The 24,123-nt window shown below is 30.5% G+C and overlaps 1 protein-coding gene across 6 annotated transcripts in view; it reads left to right on the forward strand.

The window, feature by feature from the left end:
* Positions 1–24,123, forward strand: part of LOC148238880 (uncharacterized) — a 413,987-nt gene that overhangs the window by 103,847 nt on the left and 286,017 nt on the right. The gene's annotated exons all lie outside the window — the stretch shown is intronic.

The raw sequence follows: 24,123 nt of genomic DNA on the forward strand, positions 1-24,123 counted from the left end.
TAAAGAAAAATCTTTCGCTAAGCATTAAAAAAATGTTTTTAAGCCACTCTCATTGAACTGTAAAATTTAAGAATATATTGAAGCACCCTTTATTTTAGCCCACAAAAATGATAAAAAATTATAATCGCAATATTGAAGGATATAATCTTATAAAAGTACTATGATTAACCCTAAATACACGAAAATGATTAAAATAACTATCAGATAAATAAATAAAACTTATTATATTTTAATAACTTTAATGCCATATAAAAAGTAGTTTTGAAAATAATATAGACTTAGCCTTCTTCTGATCTAATTAAAAATCTTTGAAAAGCTGTTCCCTTAAAAGCTAAAAGTATTGAAAGTAATCATAAATTCCCTTAGAGAGTAACACTAAACGATTGGACAAGTATAAAAACTTTAAAATATTTTACAAAATTCTAGTGTCCCTCAGGGAAGTGTGCTTAGACCAGATCTGCCGAAAATAGAACACATTATGATAGTTACATTTACCGACAACAAAACGGTATTAGCATCATTATTTCTTATTACAAATTTGACGTTATGGCTATTATATAAACCAAAAATATACAATCAAACATTGAAACAATAAATTATTAAATAATAATATGATAGAGGTATTCTAATCCAAGGGCTTGAAAAATATATTAAACACCACATGTTATGTGCCTAAAATATTGTAAAAATTAAAACTAGTCAAGGCCAAACAAATATAGGAATAGAATAAAAGCTATCTGTAAGACTCGGTGAGTTAAAAATAAATACAAGAAGTAAATTTAGCAACATATATGTAGCGGACTGATCAAGGGAAATAGCTAAAGAACTCTTCCCCCGTAAGTCATTTACTTACTAATTTTTACAGCAACGTCTGCTAAATGTTCATATGAAATACAATAAAAATAAAAATTTGCGAGCAATATCTGATTTTGTGACAATTTACTAAAATCAATGCTAACGGGCCTAACATATTTATTTTAATCAACCTGACCGGTGCGCTATATTCTATTAACCAAAAATATTCCTCCACGTACTGCGATTCTGTTGTAATTCGTGTCGTAATTTCGCTCAAAATTTGCAGATGGTATCGTGGTGTGACTGTTTGCCTCAGCGTAATACACCGGCGGTACATTAGGTGACACCATTAATCCGCTAATTTAGAAATACTCCTCATTATGCGCCAGGTTATGGCCCGCCATAACGACCCGCCCTACCATGGGGGGCATGGAAATTTAATTGTCGTTTCTTATCTGGTGCGTTTATTGCTTCATTTTCACGTACAAGTCTTAATGAGCTCAATGAGATCGGTGTTTAGCTTCAGTAGGAATTGCACCCTCCAATTTCCTTGGATGCCCCCAGAATACAGATGATACTCATACTATAAATATTTTTTAATATCTGAGGGTCTTAGAAATAATTGTCTCCTTAAGAGGGTGCTCTCTGATGCTTTACCTTTCTGTTATATGAGATAAATTAGTGTGAAACATTAGGCACCGACCAAAACTGCCTTTTCATTTTAGGTCCAAACCGAAAGTGACACAGAAACATGTATGGGACGCTGTAATTGCAAAATATATGTAGATACATAAATTAACTTTAGAATGGAAAAATTATAAATAAAATATATTTCGTATAGTAACTATTCACTTAATAATCTTAGAGTATGTTTGATTGCTTGTCTGCCTAAAACAAACGTTCTAGCATGTGTAACCTATTATCTAATTACGTTTCTATAGTTTAATTTAGGTGATGTTTTAGTAAAACGCCTTAGATTTTATTTTTATAATCGACAAAACCTAATGTTTCGTCAACCGTTTAAAAATATTATCCTTTTAGTCTTTCTTCAATAGCTTTTAAATTATTCTATAGCAATGGACTTAGTCAATATCAAATCCGCTTTCATTAAAATTTAATTACCGACGTAAAAGCTGAATTTGTTACGTGAATGAAGCTTTACGTAAGTTTATTACGTAAATCAATTCAATGCACTAAAACGAAACCGTTTGTGTCAACGTCAATTTCAGCGACAGATTCGTCAGAGTTTAAATTATGTTTTAATTAAAAATAAAATAATGGCGAAATTAATAATTGCGTGATTATTACAATTTATTATTAAGCGACGCTCTTGACCTAATTACTAATATAATAAAGTGCGCCAGGCTTGACAGTGTTGAAAAATATATGAAACCCCTGGGTTGCGCCAAACCCCGTTTTAAAGCCATTATACACCAATTACGTGTAATGTCCTTAATTAACGGAATGAATTTTTAAAATATTCCCTAGTAAAAGTGATCGTCTCGCTCGTAATACTGTGTTATATTATCTCACGATAGATTTTAATACATTTTATATTTGGCAGCAATAGTATACAAAAATGTCAGAATCTGATTATTTAAGTTAACATTTTATTTTATTAGAACAAATATTTTAAAAATATATAAAAAAAAAGTATATGGTAATTATATAAATAATCATTTAATTAAATCATCAATTGAATAAAATTTAAAGCATTTTTAATAATTAATATCAAATAATTTACAATGTTTAAAATGAGTTTTTTATGTCTGCAAAATATATTTTATTAATCTAGTATTAAAAAGGATTTTTTAAATAATATAACTTATAAACTTAATTAGGTTTATAAGTTATTATAAGTTTATTTTATTCGTAGTTAGAATAGAGCTTTATTAAATAAAATATATGTAAGATTTAGATTTTCATTTTTATTTTATACAAGAATTCTTATACGTTTCTTTAAATATACTAATATTAATCAAAACCATTTTTAATATCAGATTAATAAAATATATTTTGCAGGTTTTTATAATACAGAAAACATAAAAATATTGCTAAAAAACTAATTTTTAACCTGGTAAATTATTTTATATTAATTATTAAAAATAATAAGTAATATCAAATAATTAATAAACTAATATTAAAAAACTTGTTAATTAATTTAAAAACCTTTTTTGATACCAAATTAATAAAATTAATTTTGCAGACTTTTATGATAAAAATATTGATAAAATATTAATTTAAACCTTGTAAATTATTTATTATTAATTATTAAAAATGTCTTAAATTTTATGCTAATAACTACAAAAAGCAATATATCTCTGATGTATTGTAATATAATACTTCGCTAAGCTTTTCGTTTTGTAAAAGTATCTTAACCTCCTACGCATTTGTATTTATCATTTTTATTTTACCTTCTAGTTGTATATATTTTACATACACTACATAACAATATTTGTTATTCTGTCACATATTATGTACAGCTACATACCCTATTTATTATCCTCTAATATTTATTATATACTGATTGGCTTACGATAGTCTCAAATAACGCAGAGTTACGCCAAGCCCCTTTTTAATGCCATTATACACCAATTAGCCGGAATGTCCCTAATTAACAAAGTGACTTATTTTTTTACGTTTTATATATTTCTTCGCAGAAGCGATCATCACGGACGATAAATTGCGTTAGTCACGTTCGTAGTATACGCGTTAAATATCAAATTGTTTCTACGGCCAGAACCGGTGGAAATAATTATTAAATTAGGAAAGGGACCTTTCTGTGCTGGTACCTATTAACAGGTGATAACTGTCGTCATTACCGACGCCATTAACATTCACGGCCACTTTACTTTTTCCCCGTTACCGGGCACGGAAAAAAAATTACCTCCGAAAATGTTATTTTACTTTTTTTTCGTTAGGTCGGTTCACCCTCGAACGCCGCATTAATTTATTAGCCCAATAAATGTCGCGCACCTGTATGAAGTTTTAATGAGAAAAAATAAAATTAAGTTTCTGATTTGTGAAGTTATGCAAAACGTTTCTGAAGGATCGGAAAAACGTTTTAAGTGCCTGATTCTCTACGCCATGGAGGCGCTCCTAATGCTTCATCTCGTAAATTTGCTTTATTGCTTTTGATAGGTATGGTTTTTGCGCGTTTATTACGGCTTACTTACTAGACAGATGATTAAATTTTATATGGACTCGTAAAAATAATTATCAATCATAATTATCATACTGTTTAATGCTTCTTCTTTCATTGCCGAATCTGTTATGAGGTCAGCGAAGTCTGCAACTATCCGCAAACTTTTTTTTTGTATTTGTATGAATGATATCAAGTAAAAAAAAAATATCTGCCTCTCTTCATCTTAAAAAGATATTAATTTATTCATTATATTGGTCCAGTGTATAAAATGATTATCCCCAAAGCGACGCACAACGGTTTAACGGTTTAATGCGCAAACCTTGTTTTTTTTTTAAATGGTCGTTTGATTCCAATACTTCAGTGCAAGTTTTGCAGCTTCAAACTTCTTATAATTTATGAGAAATTCTTCCTACAGTTAAAAAAATAAAAATAACATTCTTATATATTTAATTAATTATTCTCACCTGACATCGAGCTGGTTGTAGACATTAACAAAGTATTATTTTAATAATTTTAACACAATTTTAATTGTTCAATATTTTATAAAACATTAGTACATTTTTACATATTTACTATATATATGTTTTAATGCAGTTATGCTTTGGTAGTGATTTTTAATTATTATTTTTAATAAAATAATGCATAAATATTGAAAGACATGATATATTTAATAATTCTTAATATAGTATAATTTTTGTTTTAACTATGATTTTAAAGATAAAGAACTTTCCATAAAAAAACTGACTTATCTTATGGATCTTAAAGCGTTACTGGATTTGAGTGTTGTGGTTGTAAGTTAAAAGCGTTAAGTCAGCTGTATTATCTGGATTAAAGTTCAAGCTCAACTGTCGTCAACCTACACGAGATTAACCTAATATATAACGCATCTTTTTATATAAAAGTTCGCAAAGAACTTTTAATTGTGTCGTCTTTTTCTTTTCTCCCCCCAGCCTGTCGTAATCGCCGAATTTCCGAATTCTTAATCAGATAAGTTCAAATATTCGAGTCGAGTTAGTTCGGGTCGTTAGGTCACTCTTTTGTCGCAGTTATCTCGCCGAGGCTCGCGCCATTTCCTCCTAGCGACTTACTTAGTTCGTTAATTATTTATTTTTAAGCACTAGTTCGCAAATCGCGGTTAATCGCCCAAACTTAGTACCACACTTTGCTTTTCTTTATCATATCTTGGCATCGATCTGAAGCCGTTCGAGTGTCAAAAATGTGGTCACGGTCACCCTATCTCATCTATGGGAATAAATTGTTCATTGGATCGAAGTTGCACGCACGTCTGTCACGTCGAGCGTGAAGGCATTTAAAATGTTAATTTAAGGGATAAAACTCTCAAGTCATCGTCGGAGAACAAACTCGAGTAATTAATTGATATGATGTAAAGCGTCATAAAATAACACCCATTTTAATGAAAAATGTATCACGACAATAGACAAAGTGAATAAAATGTAATTAATTAACAATTACAAGCTTACAGTACATTTTATAGAACTTTACATATTATATTACCTTATGAACAATACATAATTAATTCATAATATATTTACATATATGCCATATAATGTATTGTTTAATTAAAATACACTGTAAGCTGTGAGAACTTTCTATTGTTGCTTTGACTTTTAATAACTGCGACATATATGATTTATAAATCTAGGCTATTTAAATATTTATTTTCAATAAATGTGTGTTAAAATAATTTAAATGTAATTTAAATGAAAGTAAACATACATTAAGCTTAGCTACAGTTATTTTTTTATATTTATACATATTTATATATGTAAGAACAACATGCTTACATATATTTATGTAAGAGTTAACTGTTCGATTGTGTAAGCCTGTTATAATGAATTGTGCGATATTAATCATGAGTAGGAAATATAAAAACAAACTTAGCTTTTCTATATTATTTTTATGAACTCGACGTTCATTTTTCAAGGGATCTATATTGAAAGTTAGAGTTTTACAAGTATTCTTCTAGAAGTGCTGTCACTTCTTAAAGCTAGTATGCAACTTAATTTTTAACAGTAGCATTAACTTGAAAGTTTTCGTTACATTTTAGCGTAGGGGTGCATTGTTTTATTTTTCTATCGCTAAGAAGAATGGATTAAATTATCAAAAAGCTACAGCTGTATTTCTTATTTATAAATACGACGTTAGTTGTTGTGTCAGAATATTAGCGTTAGTAAATTGGATTAAATCATTTTAAACATTTTAAATAGAATCTTTTACAATTTAAAATGATATTTATTTTATAATCTGTTCATATATTTATATTGAAATCTCGTCCATAAATTAATAAACGAAGCTCTCGAACAAAGCGTCCGACAGTGGCGCTCGTGCATACTTAAATTTTTAATCCTCCCTAAATTGTTAAAGTGTCTTATATACACTTCGCGAAACTTTTTTTATTAAATTAAAAAAAAGTGTCATAAGAGAAATTTTCCAAGCTTCGGGCTCGAATCTGGTCACCCAATCAAATTTTACGCCCCATTACGTCGCGATTTTCCCCATTGTCGGGGTCCATTTTTTTCCTGCCTACTCGGCCAAAGTTACAATGTCCTTATTTAACAAACTTTCGGCTTGGATTTCCTTTGAGAATTCATCCCTGCCCGACACCAAATCCCGCCAACATATTCTGTTCAACTTTGCCGCTTGATATCTTATCCCCGACGCTCGATCCCATCTTTTTATTTCACGTTTATAGGTAGGCACTATATTTATACGTACGAAGGTCAATGTCGAAGTTTAGCGAGGAAATCCCTTTTATAAATCAGACGAGGTACAAGGAACGGTTGATAAAAGTTCATATATTGTGCTCGAGCTTGAATCGGATAAAGTTATTATGATATAGGTTATAAAGTATGGTGTGGGATGCCTTGGGTTAAATTTGATTTTCGCCCAAAACAAAGTAAACGAAAATGTTATAAACATGTTTCATTGCAAAATAGACATTATATAATTTTAAGATATTTTATCTATAAAAATGAATGAGGACTTCAATCTAAAAATCTCATTTTTATATAAACAATAATAAATAATTTTAGCTAAAAATAGCTTAGCAATTATTTTAAAATTAAATGACATTCTCACATCTTTTTTATATACATAACAAGCCCAATCTAAAAGACATCCTAAAACCACAACACACAATTAGTGCTTAGAAATCTGTAAACCATACATTGTTTTATTTTTATTGTATTTTTATCAACCGCTCAAAATTTATATAAAGTATTCTAAGAACTAAACTGGAAAATGCTGTGATTTCAAACCCGACCGAATATTGGTACAGGATTTTCAAAAATTCACTGAAAATACCCGCCAGGTTTGAACATTAATCAAGTGACGTAACCAGATTCAGGAATGCCTCTCCGCATTTTTTCCATCCCTCGCCATAAGTGGGTCACTGAAAATTCGCGGAATGCGAACACACGGCGCGTCCTATACACAGTGCCGACAGGCCGTGACCGGCCTTCACCCACCTGACGTATTTCGGGGGTAGGTGTACCCTTCATCCCCCAACCCTGTCTCTGTGTGTGTCGAGAGCGGGAGAAAGAGTGGCAACTATTCAATTTCCACACGGCATTTTACGCGTGGGCGGTGACGGAATCCGCCCAGAAATGGCGCTTTAAAAGCCTAATTTAAATTAAGCACGCATGTCCGATCCGGTTTCAAAACGAACGAGAGGAGCGAGCAAGACACGAATCGACTGAAGTAGTAATACTAAAGGGATTCTTGTGTAACCCTTTCGATACTGATATATAAACTGGTGTATGTATTATATGTATATAGTAAAGGCTCAGAAAATTTTTAAGCCTTCCTTTTACATACAAATATTTTTATTTGTATAGCTATATTGCTTCAGAAAAAGGAGAATAAGGAAAATTTTGGGCGAAATGGATAGAACATATTAATAAAAAAATATTTATCTATGGCCTTAGTGTTAATTAATACTAAGGACAAGAAACTGTGTAGTTTAATTAATTTCAATGAATTCGTGTAATATATATATAATAGATATTATTAAATAGCTTAACATAATTACTGAACGTTAAAATATCGATAAAACAACATGTAACTGTTGAAAATAAAGTGTAAATGAACCTTTGTTAAGATTTGATTTGTGAAATTACCACTTTTGATAGTTTTTCAGAACAAATATAAATTTTATAAAACATACAAGTAAACATATTATATAGTACCTTAAGCAATTTTCGATACAATATGGCTAGTTTCAAATGATAGATGAAAATATATTGGTCCTACATATATCACAAACACTTAATAAATTAAAACTTATAAAAAAATGTATGTGCTGAAAATACAATATATGAAAGTACAAACTACTTATTAAAATATGTAAGTGCTTGCATTGTAATTATTTTATTTATTTTATAAATTAATAAATATTATATAATATAATCAATCACTGCTTTTGACACTTTCGAAAATCGTTCTCGATCGTATTAAAATATTAAGCCATATTCTTAGTGAAAATTTGCTTTAGTTACTTATTCAAAAATTAACTTTTTTCTCTAGTTCTTAATTTCCATTAGAACTGTTTTGTAAATTTTTTTAAAAACAAAATACTCTTTTTGTCGATCCAGTTATTTAAAATAAAAATGTTTTTTTCTTTGGTCACTGAGTTTCATTAGAACTCCGTTACTCATTTCCATTGAAAACCATATTTGGTTATTCTTTAGAAAAAGTCTCCTCTCCTCTGCTTATTGAGTTCCTCTTTTTCCAGATTAAGAACTAGTTTTAAGGTATTTTTGACTTCAACTTCAAGTGTGCATATATTGGAAAAGCGGAAAGTAATGATAATTTTTTTTCACATACAAAAAAATTATTAAAAAAAATATATATACAATTTTAATCAGTAAAATAATTTCCATTGTTTTTTATTACTTTTCTCCAACGATCAGGCAGCTTTTCAATCTCTTTATTATAGAACTCTGCAGTTTTTTCGTTAAAGAATGATTCTATGTGATTTTCGATACTGTCAAATAAATTAAAAATTTTATTTTTAAGGGAATGCTCTAAAGATCTGAAAAGATGGTAGTCAGAGGGTGCGATATCGGGGGAATATGGGGAATGCTGTAAAACTTCAAAATCAAGCTCCCTGATTTTTTCCTGCGTGATCCGTGCCGCGTGTGGTCTGGCATTGTCGTGCTGCAAAATTCGCCTTTGATTGTTGACCAAAACTGAACGTTTTTTCAACAGCTCCGCTTTCATTCTGACTAATTGACCACAGTATACCTCTGTAGTAATTGTTTGACCAGGTTTTAATAACTCATAATGGATGACGCCAATCATGTACCACCAAACACAAAGAAGGCCTTTTTTAAGGTCAATGAGGGCTTAGGGGTAGGTATGGGTACTTCGTTTTTAGAAAGCCATTGATTTTTTTTCTTTGGATTGTTGTATAGGATCCACTTCTCATTGCTTGTAACGATCCTTCTCAGAAATGATGCCGTTTCGTGCCTAGACAATAGCGACGAACAGATGGTAATTCGCTGCTCAATGACCGTTTGTGAAAGTTCGTGCGGTACCCAAATTCCTTGCCTGTGTTTTTTTCCAATGCGCTTGAGATGGTCGTCCAAGGGCAGCCAAGCTCCTCTGACAATTCTTTGATGGTTTTTCGGAGATCCGCTTCCACTGCTGATTTTAACACGTCATCGTCTAATTTTGTAGGTCTTCCCGATTTGGGGGCATTTTTCAACCCATATCACCACTTTTGAATTTTATAAACCACTTGTGACATTTTTACGGCTCCATAAATTTCACAGATGATCTGAGTGGCTTCTTTTGCTTTCTTTCCTTGATCGAACAAAAATAGCGAATGGGTCTCCTCGATTTCTGGCCTTGACATTTTTTTCTATAGGGTAAAAAAAACCTTCTGAGTATTAACAAAAGTAGATTAACAGAGAAACAAAATAAGATCAAATCTTACGTGTTAACTCGACGACAGCCGGCGACAAACTAATTTTAAAATCGTCCCTTTAAAAATTATCATTACTTTCCGCTTTTCCTATTATCTTAGATCAACTGGGTAATGAGATTATTCAATATGTTACTCATCGTAGATAATAAAATTTTACTTCAGGCATTACTAATATTTTCAACAGCTTTAATAATCAGTTCTGACCTCAAATGGCTCTAACTGACAAAATAGTAATTCGTTATTCTTTATGAGATTATAATATCGGAGTTTATAAGCAAATTTATTCTTAAGCGCATCGATAGAATTGTTACTGAAAATTTTTTTAACATTCAGACTATTTACTTTAAATTTGATTACAGTAAATCAAAACTCTATTAAAATTGCAGAAGTATGTGGTAATAGCAATTTAGATAATATACATACATATACAAAACATTTTTAAGCAAAAATTAGATTTTAGGGATAATATGCTCAAATAATATATTTTACGATTATTCTATTATTGTAAGCATTAATCCCAAAAATCAAAAAAATCCACGAATACTAGACAGTTTAATTGATTTGTACAATAAAAAGTAACATAAATATTTTCATTGATAAAAATATATTAAAAAGGATGTTAAAGTTGCGAGTTTGTTCGTTTGAGCAAGTTTGTCTGTATATTTTTATTTTCGTTTGTATGCTCGAATAGGAAAAGTATGAACGATTCAGTTTTCTTTTCTAGCATCGTTTATCAATATTTCTGTTCGGTTGTCGGAAAAGTTAGGAAACAAAATTTTCCTCAAACCGCTATTACTTTTTAATGTTGAAAATATACTTGGGAACATTTTTTTTTATTTTTATAATAATTTCAATTAATTTATTAGGTTTTTTTTGGTATTGGATACATTTTTTATTTAGTTTGACGTATAGATAAGCCTGTTTTCGCAACTCTATCGAAACGATCGCACCGACAATATATTTTTTTTGCGGAAAACTTCGCCCATGATAAACTTTTATGGACTTGGCGGCGCTTTCGGAACTTCATTATTTTTTCCCTGAGAACAACATCCCCACTTATTGTCTCCGACCCCTAGTTTGATTGCGTTTGTAAATTGTGATTAATTAACGAGCGGCACGCTTTAATACAACCGCCCCGACGCCGTCCAACCCCCAACCCCTAGATAATTGCCGCTGGGGATTTTTTAATATTTCCACCCTCACCGCCCACCTTGCGTAGGCCATAATGAATTTTCGCATAAAACCTTACGACATTCCCTAAAGTCGTTTCTTTTAATGCCTGTAATTTCGACACGAGTCAATAATTTATTTCGCGATAATAGACTTTCGTGTACTCGTCGCCAAGTCTCCAATCAAACAATGTAATCTGATTTTAAAAATTCGATTGTTTTCCGTTCTTTGCCTACCTACCCCCCGCGAGTTTAATTGGTTTTAGTTCCCCTTGAGTTTTCCCGGGGAGCGGTTCTCAAATGTATATATTGTACCTTTTACCCGATTGATTGCGTTTCGCTTGGGCGAATTTACACTTCGTTTGTGTTTAAACGCTTCATGGCAATATTCGAAAATTGTTTGCCTGCCGGAAAAATTGCTAATCAATTAGCAGTTTAAAGGTTATCGATCTTAATTGTTGAATAAAATTCAATATTAAATTACGTAACACGAAACGCTAGCTAGGTTTCTTCCCCTTGCTTTAATTTACGCGCGCTTCAGGGATACCACTTGCGAAATCTTATAATTGAATGAGAAGACTATCGAAATTGATGATTAAAAAACGCTGACTTTGCTAGAAATCAGTGCCTTAATTTATCGGTGGTATACATATTTAAATTTAATATTATACGACAGATATTTAGAAAGTAAAGACGGAACGTAGTCAAGTCTACCATATCTCGGTCGCAGCAAAACTGTACATGTATTGTATTGTGAAAACTTAAGTTATAATATTAAAATACCATTTAAATAATATTTTTTGTATATGCAAATTTAGTTCAAAAAAAATTAATGACTTTTCCTTAATACGACGATAATTTGTATATTTAATAATCATTACAAGTTGTAAGAAATAAAATAAAATGTTGTTTCCACTGAAAATATATTATATAGAGGTTTTAACTTGTGTGATTTTTCTTACTAAATATCACAACATAAAATATCAGTAATCATGTCTAAGATAGATATTTTAAATCGTGTAATTAGTTTATTATATTATGTAGAATCTTTACGAAAAAGTAATTCCACAGATTTTTCAATCGATAATTTAATGGTTTCATGTCATAAAACTAGTGTAATGATATCGATAGCATACTAACGGTAACGGTAACGATAGCATACTACAAAAATGTTTCGAATGCGTAAAAATAATAAAAAAAGTTCTACTTTCTATCGTAGTTGGAAAACTTTCAACTGTGATTATTATTTATTATTTCACTATTATTATCATGCTTCACTTTTGGTCTAATTTATTGACTCTAATGTTGCAGCATCATTCTAGGAATTAATAAACATTTGACCGATTCAGTCCTACATCTATCCAATGGTGAAAAATCTGAATTTGATCGAAGTTTGTATCGATGAAAACGTCGGAAAATGAATGTACGCGACGCAACACAACGAGCGACGCGCTAACACGCAAAGTTCGCAAAAAGTTTCGCGGAAGAGGCTTTTCCGGGACTTTTCGCAATGTAAGGAACGAATGCCCCGGAGGACCATCCTGAGAAAAATCGAATGGAAAGTCCGCAAAGAGAGAAAACTCGGTTATTTTTATCTCTTGCTCTCCTCGCTCTCTGTGTGCAAAAGTTTATCGTGGCCTACTCTTTTCGGCTCGGGCTTTTAAAAGCATCAGATTTCTCGAAGCCCAGAATTCGGTTAGCCGGCTAGATGTTTCTCGTTTGCGCCTCCAGAATGTCCCGGCCAATGGGAAATGGGAGGCCTTAATGATAAGAATAAGGTTGTAACGCGCCTTTCCAAATGCGGTATGGGGTAATATAATTAACGTTAATTGTATTCGTGTTAGGTCCCACACTGAAAGATATACTACAATATTATATTCTATAATATATTTATATAAACATAAATAATATTATTTTAATTATATAATAATTTTACTCAACTTAATATAGTGTTTCTATAGTAGCCCTTTTATTTACTATATAAATTAATGTATAGCATGCAATAGTATTATTCACTGCTTTTGGCACTCTTAATACAAAATTGTTCTAGATCATATTTACATATCAAGCCATCTTCTTAGATTAGAATTTATTCGGTTGCTGGTAGTCTAAAAAAGTATTCTGGTCCCCAATTTCTATAAGAACTTCGTTGATTATTTTTGTTAAAAACGAAAATCACGTCTTTCAGATTTAGATTAGATACATTTATTTAATCATTTCGACTATTTCGTTAATAGCATAGCATTGTTCTTTTACAATTCTCGACTAACTGGGGATTGAGCTTATTCCATTTATTCCACGTTACTCATCGTATATATTGAAATTTTATTCGAGGTTTTAGAGTTATTTTTAACAACTTAATAAATGTCATACGCTTTCTAGAATTGCGATAACCATTTGATAACCTGACTAAACAGTGTCTGTAAAAATACTTTATTACATTTTTCATCATATATTGATAGAATTTAACTATTCTGGTTACTTTCATTTTTCAGTAAAATTAAATTAAAATATTTGCTTTAGATATATTATAGTAAATATGTTTTGGCATATCTTTAATATCATATAACAAATAAGATTTTTAATATCACTGACAAGTAAAAGCTACTATTTTATAAAATTGTCATTCAAAGCCTATTTTTATACGTAGTGTAAACCCAGCTCGCGTTTTATAAAACGTGTCAATTGTGTGTATTATATTGATGGATATATTGAGAACTTCAGTTGCAAAGTGTCATTCAACAAAGGTTTACACCTCGAAAGGTGTTATTTTTCATATCCTTTCTCGGGGGTGTCGAAACCGTTGGGGGTGAAGTTTTATGTTGATTTCCAAAAGACTCGTGTCGCGTACAAAGGGAAGTTGTGACGATAGGATAAACATAAACTTTTATTTAATATTCATTTATATTTTTAGATATTATATATAAAATATAAAAATAGTTTTTTAAGCATCAAGGAAAAGGTCAACGTGCGAAGGTGTGCGTGTTTTTTATTCAGAAAAAAATATGGTACGTGTGACAAGTCGCGTTCAATTTATTTTACAATCGCTCCCAGGTCGAAAAAATAGACCTCTCCATCGAATCGAGAAATTCACGGACCATAATGAGGTCCACTCATGGACAGGTGTTTTCGGCACTCGTCCATAATGGACTCACGGTCGTGGGAATAAAGTCGGTCATCGGGACTTTGGCAACTGAAAACGTTTCCTTTTTTCCTGGGCGCCCTCTAGAGGCCCTCTTTGTTCGATACTGCCATTCCGCCCTTTGATCCCAGAATCGGTCCCCTTACCCGAGGTTCGACCCCTGCCCGAGGGCTGTTTGTGTTTTGAATCATAAAGTGAAATTCCTACATCCCTCGAATCGAACGGACGATTCGAATTCGTTTAATCTTTAACCCTTAAATGCATGGTGTTGCAAATCTGCAACAGATTATTTAAGCGCTTATAACTCAGACTACGTTCAATAAAGGAACTCTATTGCATAGTGTTACATATGTGTAACAAACGCCGAGCTATTGTGCTTTCAAATTATTACGATAGATTTCTCTGTACGCGTAATATTGCCATTTAAAAAAAATCGTTGGGTGCAGATGTGGCATATTTTTAGGAATTTCAACATTTGTTTTCATTGGTGCTAGTGGACATAAAACGAAATAAAATTAATTTATATACTTCAAAAAGATTAGTCTATCGTTGTTTATTTATTTTTGATTTATATGTTTTGTAATAGTTGCATAAAATAAACAAAACATCCAGTTGTAGACACTGGCCCATATTGACCAAGAGGAACAAAGGCAAAATGCCGAAATGCAATGGAATTTCACAAACAATGTGTGAAAAATGTGGTGAGATCTTCTGTTTTAATAAGAAGAAAAATTGCATATTTACGACAAACATTTTATCAATAATATAATCCACAAATAAGCCTAAATATTTTTGTAATTATTTTGCCGTCATTTTCAGCCTAATTTTAGTATAATTTTTCTTTTTGAATTTGGAAAAATCATGCATTTAAGGGTTAAAATGGTATTAACAACGATCTAAAACAATACCAGTGAAAGATTCTGAGCTTTTTGGTACTGTTTTATATTATTCTTATATATTTTTTTTGTTCTGTGATTTTTAGCGCTTTAGGCAAGTGTTGTGAATTGTATGTTCATTATGCATAGTGCTTTTGTTTACTCGGCATAAAATATTCCGGAATGGGGAATGGGAAATTTGATTGGAAAGATTTTACAGGAACTTTCCAAATCAAGTATTGTATTTATAAATAATTTGTGAAAAATAAAATAAAATAGTATATTGATAAAGTATATAACTGTATTTTGATAAAATTTAAGAGAAAAAACTAAAACCTATATAAATAATTTTTATATATTAAAAATTCCCTATTATTTTTTAACTGTATGAGTAAAAAAAAATTAAATGACGCGTGAATATATAATTGTAGTATAATATAGTATTTTATTATATTTTAATATAATATAATTACAAAATTACAGTAAAGTATTAATAAAATATATTTAGCTATCTTAAAAATCACCAATAAAATGTGTAATATTTTTCATGCTAAATAATTACTATTTTTTAAGTAAAATTCAATATCCTGACCTTCATGTCAGGGGTGTTTATTTCTATTTTTAAATCAAGTTTGTTATTATTTCATTTATATGCAACAATATTTATATATTATTTATTAGTGAAGTTTTCCATGAGTGCGCCCATAGGCTTCAGAAGTTATCGAAGCGGATTCATCTTTGAATTCGGACGTTGAGCTGGGCTATAAGAAGCGAAGAGAGAAGCGGCAGCTTCTGCGGTCTTTGATAGTCTGGGTTTGCCTTCTCTTAGTTGAAGTTCATACAAACTTAGTCCGAAATGTTGATCTCTTGTTGTTCTGATGCCTTGTACTACAAATGTGGATGTTTAAGTGTGAATATCAATAATTTTCTTTGGTTTACCGCGTTATCGTATTTATGTTTTTTTGTTTTCCACCCCTTTTCAGTGAGGTGAATAATTACAAAAAGGTGGCCATTGTGTAGTTTTTTGAAACAGAACGGCTGTTTGAATCGCAATCCGAATAAACCTGTTGTTCTTTTCTAAGGTGGAAACTTTGACTTGAGTCTTTGACTTTTAGTGTTTCATTTTAACAAATGTGTTTATATGTTCTCTTAGATCATTAAAAGGTTGTCGTTGTTTATCACATGCTAAAACTTACTGTGTCACTAAAGTTTATGATTTAATAGCGTAATATTTATTTTTTAAGAGCTTTTTAACCGTTTTTAGACCCGCTGATTCAATTTTTTCAATTGATGAACATGACATTAATATGTAAATTTCCATTTATCTTTGTTTATAAAAAAATAACATTTCGATACGATTGTTATCTAATTATTAAAAAGTTTTAAGTTAAAAATAAATAATATTGTTTTTTTCATAATAATTACAATATATAATATTTTTTTAAGATAAAAAAGCTCTTGGCAATCAATATTTATTTATATTATTACAAAAACCATTCTAGGTAATAATATTACTTGATTTAAATGTATGTATGTATGTTTGTTTAATCTTCAAAACTGAATACCTTAGAGAAAATCTGACAAGAAATTTAAATAGCTTTTTGATAAAAACTGACTTGTTTGTAAATTTCATAGAAAAACACTTAATAATGTATGCCAGTAAAATATTTCCTACTTATGTTACTAAATTTTATTATCTGCCAAATAAATTTACATATTAAAATAAACATAAAATATTAGATTTTTGTATTAAATCACTTGGCATTTATGTAGCCATATTTTCTATTTAATAAATCATATTCAATAATTATAACGTAAACTGAGATATTCTATGTATTATGTAGAACATATATTAAAATATATTTAATAAAATTTCAATAAACAGAAATAAATGAATATATTTATCATTGTGCAAGATGAAAAATAAAAGTAAATAACGTGTAAGGAGTACCCAAAAATAATGATGTTTAACTCACAGTTATAATAAAAGTTAATTTTGGACTACTGAGTAGTAAATACGTATGTTGTTGCTTTAAATAATCTTTGTTGAATGACAAAAATATACTTTCACCTAATCAGGGAATAATTGGTGAAATTTGAGCTTCAATGAAATTTTCATGGAGCTGTATATTATATGAATTTTATATGAAAATAAATCCAGCAGCTGCCACAAAAAATATTTGTGCAATGCCCGAAATAATTTAATAAATTAAATCTGGTGTTTTCGATTTTATGGATGAGTCTTGAAGTGGTTAACACAACTTAAGGGATGAAATAGTCATACGAGCTGAACTTGTATCATATCCAATGCTAAACATCGTATAATATTAAAGCAAAGACGGTATTTCGTAGTCAACTACCCAAATGTGTTTAAGAAATAATGGCATGAGTGGAAAAGAAGACGTTTGGGTTTCCCATGAATTATCCGACACTATTGAATGATGATCAACATCTACTTTTTTACAAAAAAAATAACATTTACAGTAATTTCTCTAAAATTAGATCACTGGGGACTAAAATTATGTCCTTTATTTAAATGTGACTAAGAAAAGCAGTTTTTATTTCATCATAAAAATGTTTTTTATTGTGTATGGTGTGATTTCAAAAGAATTATTTATTTTAATTTAGCCTTAAAACAAGGTAAAACACGATTGGATAAGTGTATATTAAACTTCCAACTTTATTGAGTATTACATTGAGTGAACAGACACATCTCAAGTGTTTAGACAAAAAAATATTTTTGAACATTTGACCTAGCATATCTGAAATCTCAGATAATAAGTTTTATTGCAACCCCCATATTCAACGGTATCTTTTAATGCAACATTTTTTTTAGTGGAAACATATTTATTTAACTAAAATAATTAAATTCTGCTGATTTTAAATGTCTTAATTCTAAATCAGAAAAAATATTACAAAAAGGGCAATTAATTTATTAGAACGGTGGAAAGAAAGTTTTATAGAACAATATAAATTATATTCTATAAAAAAATCTAAAATATTTAAAATTCAACTTATACCATATGTGTATGTACATAATTATTTTACTCGATATATATTGTGTAAAAATATGTATAAATAATTTTAATAAAAGACAATCTTTTAGTGTAAATATGAGTGAAAACGTTAGTTGCTTGCGGAGCTAAACTCAATAAATATTTAATAAGTCCACATTATGTAAGCGGAGCTTTGTCGCTTTACATTATCTGCATTTCCAAGCGTCCTAAAAAGGACAAGCTTCTTACACGGGTGACCCTCATCAAACCTTTCTTACGTACATATAAAACGTATATTATTTTTCCGCCTAAGCTCATTCATTTTACTTAGCATAGTAATATTACGCCTGAAAATCGCTCATCTTTCTAAAAAAATAAGCAATATTTACCCATAATTATCTAGCCCCAACGCAGTTACTATCCGCTGTTCCAACCCTAAAATACATTTCCGAAACCGCAAATTGACTGTCCAATAAATCATTGCACGAGTGCACTTAACAATTGTTTCTTCGGGGGTTGCTTGCAGCGTCCCTCGCGTGACCATCCCTCTCTCGCCAGGAATTATGAATTATGAACTAATTCACCGAATGCCTCTCTCTTGTAAAACTTTCCGGGATAAAGGAGTGCTTTTACATCCTTGTGAGGAGAAACAGTGTGCAATGTTGCGGGTGCGGGAATTTTAAAATTCATCTTTGCAGAGCCACCGGGGGTTGCTAATGGGTTACGTGAATGCCAGTGGACTCGTAAATTTTCATAATAAAAGGCTCATCTAAATTAAGCGAATTAAAATTAAAAAAATAAATATTCACTGGAGCCTGTTAAGTGGTCCTTAATGTGTTCAAAAAAATAAATTATGAGAAAATATATCAAGTAATTGAATTTTTTCTTTTAAAATAGCAAAAATGCACTATATCATTGGCAATTTTACATTGAAATAAATCAATTTAATTATGGGAAATGCCTTTTGTATATTGATAACATCATTCTAGTCTTGGTATACTGCTAAGTCACCAAATAATAACATGCAGTTTGATTTATAAAATATTTTTCTTTTCTTATCAGATTATATTTGGCCTGTATTTATAAATACGACAATATTTGTCCAGATAATAAATACTTTTTTTCTATTCTACTCTAGTAGATACAAAAATATCAGTTACAAGAATAAGCCAATAATCAACTGTATTGATACGAATTTATTTTTTGACCCTGAAGCGTGCCCTTAATTGAAATTTTAACACATCGTGCGTTTTATAAGGTTCGGTCGTATAAACCTTGAGCCTAGTACATACATAGGTACTATAAAACGAAAAACGCAGACACTGAACAAACTTCACCGCGAATATTATTTTCAGGGCACTTGACCACGCAGCTGTTACGCATAAAAACGAAACAATAATAACGCCGTGGAGAGTACAGGAGATATATGTGTGTGTTATATGCGCGCTTTTCGACCGTTAGCCGAGTGTGTAAACGTGTATGGGGCGGTTTACACGCGTCGACGTCGAAACAAGGGGGCGTAATTGGATGTTATTAATCGAATTTTGGGCAAATTCCAAAATAAACCATATTAAATGAGTACCACGCGTATTCATGTCGTTCTACAAAAATAAAATCGAACGGGATCGTGTTTATTTTTGGAAAATTGAGTTTTCTTCGACTGAACGTGTCCAGTTAAACTTTGGAAAAAATAATTTACGACTCAAAAATTAATATAATAAATAATCAAAGTATACCTAATCTCTATATATTATGTAATTATATAATCAATATATTTATATATATATGATTTATTATTTTATAAATTTAATAATCAGATAAATAAGTTCAATGATTTATTTATTTTTATTTATACATATTTAAAATTCTATATTGACTAAGATTTTAAATTTAATATGTACAATCTAGCTCGTTTTGAATAAATCATTACGATATTCATCCGTAAAATTAGGAAAATCTAGGAAAACATAGTCGGTGATGATCGATCAAAATTATTTTTATTTTATTATCACTTATTTTGATCTCCCAACTACGATAAAAATTTAATTTAAATTCTTTCGGGTATTAGTCACCAATTGACTATGGTCTATCGTGCTGGTTAATAAAATCATTGATTATAATTGTTTGCAAATAACATAACATATTTAATTCTGAAAGCATTATTTAATGTTTTGGTGCGCTTTATCACATTGGTTTTTTTCTGAATATTTATTCCATATTATACAATCTTATCTTTTTATGTGGCAACTAGGCAATTTCTTATTTAAATATTTGTTCACAATGGTATTGGTATATTTTCGAAATTTTAATTTTTGAAAACAGCAAAAACCACTCAACTCTAAAAAAACTTATGTATGATAAAAACGCAGGTAGTTAATTTTTTAACGTTATACCGCTGCAGTATATACAGCTCAAATGTGCTCCTTTTGTGAAATTATTTTCTTATCTTTATATTATTTACAACATGGTTATAACAACTAATAGCTTACAAACAAAATAATAAGTAGACATTTACTATAATAGCCGCAATTCCAGAAATTACTCATATTTCCGAGTTAATATTGTGCAACTGTGGACTTCTTTAGTGATAAGTACAGAATTTTTCACCTTTTTTAAATAAGTACGAATGATGTTAAATTTTTAATTTATATTAAGTTTTAAGATCATGTTTACCTAAAGGTAAAATATGTAAAGTATTAAACTTTGTATAAAACAATTTATAATGGAACATATACAAACTTTGTTTTTACTCAAAACGTTTGACTGTTTTAAGTAATAATTAAGTTAATACCTAATCATAATAGTTAATATTAGGTAATCCCGGAATTAATGTCGTTTTTTATTAAAACTCAAACTTATTTTTTTTTTCAATTATTTAATATTTTTTTAATACAAAGTAATTTCTAGTGTTATCTACGACTCTTTGCCATCTTGTTACTAGATCTAAAATTCCTTTCTCATAAAAGGCTTTTGGTTTAGATTCGAAGAACTCCGAAAGACCCGATTTCAGTTTTTGTCGAATTGTCGAATTTTTTGTTCCCTAATTGGGTTTCTAAAAAGCGAAATAAGTGAAAGTTGCTGGGTACCAAGTCCAGAGAATAGGGTGGATGCAATAAAACATCCCAGCTAAGGTCCTGGATTTTTTTACGGGTAATATCGGCAACATGCGGTTGGGCGTTATCATGTTGAAGAATGACATTACTTTTATTCACAAAAGCAGGTCTAATTTTTTGTAACGTCGTATTTAATTTGTCCATCTGTTCACAATAGAGGGCTGCAGTAACAGTTTGCCCTTGTTTTAAAACATCATAATAAATTACACCTTTCGAATCCCACCACACACACAATAATGCTTTCCGAGGATGTAGTCCTGGTTTTAGTGTTGGAATTGGGGTTTGACCTCGATTTAAACATTGTTTCTATTTTTTTATATCATGATAAAGAACCCATTTTTCGTCTCTGGTGATAAGGTCATGGAGAAACGGGTTAAAATGTTGCTTTTCTTGCAGTATTTTGCATGTGTTGAGACGTTGAGCTTTGTTGCGTCGGTGAGCGCGTGAGGAACCGAGATACCTTATTTTTTAACTTTTCGCAGTTTCTCAAGATAACTATGGGTGTTCGACCGTGATGTGCCGACTTTCTTCGATAATTCATCAATGGTCATAATCGGATTTGCTTCGATTTCCGCCTTTAGAGCTGGACTATCCACTAGACTGGGCCGTCCACTTCGAAGCTCGTCCTTCAAATCGAGATTGCCCGTTGGAAATTTTTTGAACCCACTTTGGCACTTTCTTTTGTCCAGTATATCATCGTAAATGTCATAAATGCATTCTGTTGCTTTTGTCGCAGTTTTTTTTTAATGAAACGAAAACAGCATACAGTTTCTTAAATGTGTTTCCGAAGGACACGTCTCTGCCATTGTTTGTAAATGGGGTAGAAAAGTTTTTTTTTGTTTAAAAGAAAGGCAAAGGATCACAGAGAAGAAAAAAATTACAACGCACGTCTTCACTGCTCATCGGACCCAAAAATACTGAGCCAAAGTTGCCTATTAAAAAAACGACATTAATTCCGGGATTACCTAATACTTAGTCATGCGATATGTATGAAATTGAAATTTCATTTACTATCATAATTATCAAAATATTTTCATAGCGACAAGTGTGGCCATTTAACAACAAACCAGTTTTACATAAACATTATATCAAACAATTATTCTACTATACTATTAAAAAGTAGTGTTCAATTATCGTGTGAAAAATGGGACAATTGACTTGCGATATGACGCTTAAATTTCCTTTTAAACCAAATTTATCGTAAATTAGTATGATTCAACTAATAAAAGAATGCGAAAACCGTTTTATCAAGCAAGTGGTGAAGCTCACGTTTCTCGTTTAACTTAAATATTTGTGTGAAATAAATTAAATCAGTTCTAGAACAGTCTTATATTATTAAAATGGAAGTGCAATAACGCCCAAATCAATAATAATTAATATAGAAAAACTCTAGATTAGAGAGTTCTTATTATATTTCTGTTTTTTTCGGACGATCATATAAGCTGAACGCCGCCGTACAAAAATCAGTTTATAATGTAGATCAGGCTTGTGCTCACTACTAGTGAAGCGTACGTCAAATCGACACAGACGATCTGGCCCTTCAAGCACCATCGATTTGGACCCGTTAGGAATTTGTTGAGCTTAAAAGTGAATTGCAGATTTATACCTAAATATCAATTTACTTATAGTTAAATATATTTTAGTAAGGTAAAAACAACTAGCTGGATTTAATTACTTTTAATATCAGTTTTAAATTAATGTATTATGTATTGTAATTCATAATAAAAAAAAATGTATTTTTGTCTAAGCAAAAGAGTTTAGAACACTGATGTTTAAATATCATATATAAGACAATAAATAAAAATTATTATAATTATTGTCACTTGACCAAAGAAATTAAAATTTTTGTACATGTAAATTAATAAAAATTAGTTGTAAAATATTTATTAAATAAAATTTGCGAATGATATAAGTATATTTAATACCCATGTATTATCCAGGCGTAATTCATGATTTTTATTATAAAATATCCGAGTGGTTATTACATTTTATTGTTCATAAATTTTCATTTTATTTAATTTAACAAAAAAAACTGAAAGCTGTGTAATATAAAACGTGAATAAAGTGTATTTTATTGGACATACACGTTCCATAATACGATATAATGTTTTTTTTTCATCTTCATACCAGATAAAAGAAAGAAATATTGTCATAGCCTCAAAACTTAAATGAAAACATAACCGTCTCGTAATTTAACTGTCCATTCATTCCTTAACGCAATTTTCACATATGAGACTTTTTAGTCATCGCAAACATTCACACAAAGGTAAAAGTAATGGTTTAAATTATACATCTTACGGACAACATTCTCTGCAGGTTTATGGTCTTATTACTCTGTTATTACCGGTAGTAAAATCAACTTTACGGTCTCACCGCATACATACGCACATCGCGACCCCAAAATTCAACTAAAGCACCCCTGAAATTTGTCTGGAGCAACCCCCGAGAACCGATATCACCCGATATTATAGGAACGCACAAAAAGCGGTCGCGTTTCGCGGGTTATGCTTTTTTAATTCGATTTGTGAGCTCGGAAAACCGGGTAAAAAGCTCGGTGTTTTATTCGAAAATTCACGGAATACGCTTTAGAGATGAACGTGAACGAAGAGTACGTCACGGAACGGTTTTATGGCTTTCGGTAAAGGGGTGTTCGTATTTGTTGTTTTTGCGACCAGAGGGATAGCAATTGAAACACGTGACAATCTTATAACAGGTGTAAAAATAAGTTTTAGTATTTTTTCTAGATTTTTGCCATCTCATGTTATTTTCTTTGTGAATTCCAACTTGTTCGCTTACGTTTTCCTTTTTGCAAAACATAAATTGAGAGCGACGAACGAGCTGAAATCTCGAAACTTTCAAGTGCAATATCCTCTCGATTATTCGGGCTGATGAGGGGGAGGATTGGCATGAATAATTGAAAGGCAGATTATTCGAACTA

This window comes from Plectrocnemia conspersa, unplaced genomic scaffold (genome assembly GCF_051122295.1).
Source record: "Plectrocnemia conspersa isolate PC_06_02 unplaced genomic scaffold, ASM5112229v1 ptg000001l, whole genome shotgun sequence".
Lineage (NCBI taxonomy): Eukaryota > Metazoa > Arthropoda > Insecta > Trichoptera > Polycentropodidae > Plectrocnemia > Plectrocnemia conspersa.